The sequence below is a fragment of the Porites lutea genome, chromosome 8, assembly GCF_958299795.1.
Source record: "Porites lutea chromosome 8, jaPorLute2.1, whole genome shotgun sequence".
Lineage (NCBI taxonomy): Eukaryota > Metazoa > Cnidaria > Anthozoa > Scleractinia > Poritidae > Porites > Porites lutea.
Genome location: NC_133208.1, coordinates 19,673,569 through 19,678,883, shown reverse-complemented (window position 1 = coordinate 19,678,883; position 5,315 = coordinate 19,673,569). Strand labels below are relative to the sequence as shown.

General features: G+C 40.1%; 1 pseudogene; it reads right to left on the bottom strand.

Moving 5' to 3' along the window:
• Nucleotides 1-4,231, bottom strand: part of LOC140946477 (adhesion G protein-coupled receptor L4-like) — an 8,326-nt pseudogene extending 4,095 nt beyond the window's left edge.
• Between the last annotated feature and the right edge of the window lie 1,084 nt (nt 4,232-5,315).

The window sequence follows — 5,315 nt, the reverse complement described above, 5'->3', positions numbered from 1 at the left end:
CGGCCTAATTCACTTCTCGTTGCTTAAGTGACGAATTGACCACTACAGAAAATGCCATAACATACCATAATACTTCTTGTTGGTAAATCCAAAATTTTGCATAAGCATTGGCTGCAGTTTCCCTTGGGAGTTAAAATGGCCCCACGACGGAAACTGAAAACAATGCTTACACAAACTTTTGGAGTGACTAACGAAGAGTATTATGGTACATTATGATCTCTTCTGTGTGGTCAATTTATGACCAGCGCCTAAACAAGTTCTCACCTTATTTTCAGTTGCTCCAATGCCTGCGAGGAAGATTATTTGGCCTACTCCAAGGGAAGCGACAAGACTTATCCGGATTTGTGACAGTGGTGCTTTAATATCGCTGTGTAAAGATAAACAACTACATTGTCTACAACAAAACCACTCTAGGTGGGTCTAACAAAGGAATATCTCTAAATGTGTATTATAACAATGCAACGCAATAGAGCGTCTGTCATTGACGTGACCAGCATCTATGCAAATTTATTGGAACAAAAGAAAGTGTTTACATAAGAAAAGACTTCAACTCCCACAGGCCTGGTTTGGAACAGCATCATGGCCGCCTTTTAATAGTTTTTGTTGTTTTCTTTTTTAAGGTCTCCGTTACGTCATATTAACAACATATGAAAACGCTCTATACAAAACAAATTATCATACAATACAATACAATTCAATTCAATACAGTAAAATACAATGCAATACAATACACTACCCTACAATGCAATGTCATACAATACAATACAAAGCATTAGAATAAAGTACAAGACAAGACAACCTAAGATAAGATATAATGAGGTAAGAAAAGATAAGAAAAAATTAAAGACTTAGAAGGGATAACGTTCAAAATTTAGGCTTAAGGAGTCGTGATGAAACATTTGATTATGTTTTTAAAAGATGTTACTTGTACTTACGTCAGAAATGCGTAGCAGATTATTGTGCTATGATTCCGACTAAGGAAAGGGTAAGACCCAAGTAGCTCAGAATATTCAGCACCTTTTCATCTTTCTACATACAAAACAACCGGAAAACCATTTAATCTCAACCGTACCAGACAGCTGCATGAATGGATGCCTGCCTTACATGCATGCAAACTAATTTTGTTCTCAAGAGCCCGACTTGCTTTCGAGCAGCTGGCACCCAGGCTAGTTTTTCTCAAAATTTCTTCTCAAAACATTTTGAGCACTAGCTATAACCTCCTTTTTTTTATAAGAGCTGTTCACCTTTTACTTAGACATTTGCAGGACAAACATAAGTGATGTTCTCCGTCCCTACGGTTACGAGATTAAACCTCACAAATGCAGTGTCCTCAAAAACACGCTAAAAAAACACCACTGTTACACGATAAAACGATAATTTCGTAGGCACAACTATTTATTCTTAGGCTGCTCAACAGGCGTTATTGGAGGTGCTCAGGTGGGTTTTAAGGCGCCAGTACGAGGCGTTAGACAAGACAGAGGAGGAGCCAATAGAAACCAACGGTTGCCAGATGAACGTTTGGAAGAGAGAGAACAATAACCTGTCTACAGGCGTTATTTTTCTCTTTTCCTCCCTCTCTCTTGTCTTGAACTCAGGTTTGCTCCCCGAAACCCGCCTGAGTGACCCCAATAACTCATGTTGTATAACAACATGATTAATCGACTAGACAACCTAAACGCAGGGTCTGGAAGGATACTGCCGGGATCAGGGATCTTAACAAAATACAGTGCGGGGTTTGGGAAAACGTTGATAGGATTCGGTATTTGACGGGAAGCGGGTAGTTAGAAAGTAGTGGATGTAAACCCTGATGGAGTGGCCAGGCTTTCCTCAGTGTCTGGAAGGGTATTCCCGGGAAATAGGATCCGTTGTGAGCAAAATACAGCGCGGAATTCGGGAATACGTTGACGGGACACGGAATGTAACTGCCACTCGAGAAGAAGGATAAGCTGAAATTTGGTCACGGATGCGAGTTTGAAAAAAAAAATGATATTCGAAATAGCGATGTAAAAAGTTTGGGATGCACGTTCAGGACCCTCCTTTCCAGACCCTACAAACTTACTTTTGTTCTTTCTGTCCTGTGCCCTACCTTTTGCAGTCTACTGCTCTGGCCAGTTTTCAGTTCAGAATCTGTGTCAAACTGCATTAGAACTGCAAAGTGAGTTAAGTGATTGTAGCTGCATTCTGTCCTGGAGTCATTCAACCATTTGACATGACATCCTTGCCCTGACCAACCTACAGGGCTTCACGAAGAATAAAATAAGTCATCAGCACAAGCAGGCAACGTTTTTATTTCTAAGAGTAAAAACTGTATTCCAGCTGATAAGCAGCTTTCAACCTTGTGGTTCATTTTCAAAGCCCGGGACTGGGTTTGAAAATGCTCCAACCAAAAGGAGACGGAGTACTTTGATATTCCAACTTCCAATATTGGATCCGCTGTTAAAATTCGCCCTCCCCAGTTACACCATTTATTCAATTACTCTTCCACCTTTCCTCGAGCTTCAAAGAGTTATGCGATATACTTGTTTCTAGTTCCTAACTGAGACAGTTCACTAGCTAACTAAAGGGTGGAACACAACAATCCCATGTCATGTCATATCATCTTATCCTGTCCTACCTAGCCCTACGTTATCAAATTACGGCTGTAACTACAGCTGTGACAAAATTTGCGGGATAGATAACTTTGCAGGTGGCGAGGACAACTGTTGGCAAGCTTTCAGAAGAACTCGGAAATAAATCACCTCCGAGCAAAAGCTGGATTTGTTTCTCGGCCACCCCGTGTTCAATTCCTCGGCCGTGCTTGTATACAGCAAACTGGTTGCTTCTCGACAGACCTAGCAGCTAGGGCTTTTAATCCTTTTAGTTCTATTTAACTTGTGGCCTGAGAAAACAGCCCATATTTGGCGACGCTTCCTGGTTTCCCCGCAAAATGACGTCTGAGAAACGAGCGCAGAAATTCCATACTGATGACGCGCGTCACTGCCCAGATCTGGGTAGCGCTTCTGATTGGTTGAATCAAATTTTCCACGCGGCACGACCAATCAGAAGCACTACCCAGTTCTGGGTAGTGACGCGTCATCAGTATGGAATTTCTGCGCTCGTTTCTCAGACGTCATTTGGCGGGTAAACCAGTGGTAGCGTCGCCAAATGTAGGCTGTTTTCTCAGGCTATTTAACTTGAATTGTTTGCCGTTTCTTCGTATTTGGGTGTACCGTCTTTAAAATAGATGAGGTGCATTTGCAAAGTTATCAAACCATTTAAGACTTCCCATCTACTTCTTCTCCAAATTATATGTTTAAGCCATATGCCAGATCTATAAGATTCGGTGAACTTCACCGCTAAGTCGGCACTTGTTACGCTACAGTGGCTTACGAAGATTTGAATTTCGCGGTCGATGATCTGGCTACACATCGGTAATCGCAACCTTTGTTTCCCGAATAATAGAGGCACTTTGCCTTAAACAATAAAAAAGACCTTAAAAGGACCAAAAACCCCTGTCATTGTTAACCCAATCCAAAGTTTGATACGAATAGGCATGCGCCACTTTAGAAACCAGAAGAAAACTGGAGCGGAAATGTATCCCGCAATTGTTTCTGGGATTGTTGTTGGAGACGCACAAGTCAGCTATTGGCCAATTTTTTCCCCTGTTTGAAGAACAGTCCCAGAAGTCTTTGCTAAAAGTTAGCTCGTCCCAGTTTCTCTCTCTTTCTAAAGTGGCAAATTTTCTTTTATACAATTGTGCCGTCGACACCTGCTGTTCAATTTACCTGTCTTCCAAAAAGTTCCAAAATACACACTCTCTTTTCCTTGTTGCCTTCTAAAATCGAAAATGAAACGAACCTTGTTATGATTTTCAGTACATCTCAGTTTAGCTCGTAAAAAAGTGGCATCAGGTTTTAAAATACTGGATATTCCTCTAAGACTGAAGAAGTTAATGTGATGAAGTACCAACAAGAGGGGTTTTGTTGAGTTATACGAGTCTGAGAATTTGTTAGGGTAAGTCCAGAGCAAAAATACATATTGGCTTAAGGATTTATTTAATTAATGGCCATGTCAGCATGTATTGTCAGTAACTATCCTGTAGTTATCCAGGTATCCGAATAATTAGATAACCTAGGAAGTTTCTTGTTTAGGAAAAGCTTACCATTACGTTCGAGAACACAAGTGTGACGTTTCGCTGCAACGTTGAAGGATGAGGATCAATTGTTGCTGACGTGATCATGGTGTTGAGACTCTTGCTGAAAAGCAGAGGAAATAAGAACACTTAAAAGTCACTGAAGAAATCCACTTTTTCTAAATAGCATAAAGAGAGATTATTATAGGTCCATAGGCGAAAAACGTTAAGACCGGGTATCTCTCCCTAGGCCATGATGTAGCAGTGAAAGTTGATGGTTAAGAATATGCCGACTGAAAAAACATTCTGTAACATGGATTCAATTTTAATGCTGGTTTCTATGTAGATTAGGGTGGAGAATAGTGTCCTTTCGTCAGGAAAACCTCACTTTGGAACAGCGTTTGGACAGAAAATGTGTACAAACATGTCAATTCTTTAAAGACCTCAAAAAACCTACAGTTAAAAATCTTAGAACAAGAAGAACGTACGACAGTGGACCCCGGCATTAAACATTTTGCAGCTAGCTAGACATAGCTTGCTTGTACTTTCAAGTGTTCCGACATCTAGTTAGACTAGCTAGTACTGACCTTGTTTTGTTAACCATTGTATTCGTTTGGTTTACGAGAAACAGTTCTTGGAGTCTTTTATAGCTGACACCTAGAAAAATTGAACCTGAAAAAAAAAAGATCCATACTTACGTGATAACGGCAAAAGCACGGCTTTAAACATGTTTAAACTGTTTTCTCAATTTTCTCCTTAAGTTATCAGGGCAAAATCATAAAAAAAGGTTAAATAAAAACTGAACTGATTCTGTAAGGAAATGTATGAAGATCAGTTTAAGGGATTTGTATATCAACATGGCGGGTAGCACAAGAGTAAATATCTCCACCAGGACGAAAACAGACGCCGTTATAGTAAAAATCGGCTGTGAAGCGTTTTCTCTTACATGGACGGCGGCTGTTTTAGTTACTAGTGGGATAACGAATTTGCTTGCATACCTTTACAACTGAAATCTTCTGAAGGAATTTTGATGTAGTTTTGTCCTTCTGGTTCAAAGAGATCAAATTGGCTACCGTTGTCGTAGATTCCTTTTCTGACCTGTAAAGTTATTATACAATAACTTTAGTAAAGTGCAGAGAATTTATGCATTTGAAATTATTCTTACTGCTAAACTCCTTTTTCGAAACCTTCACCGTAGTTTTAA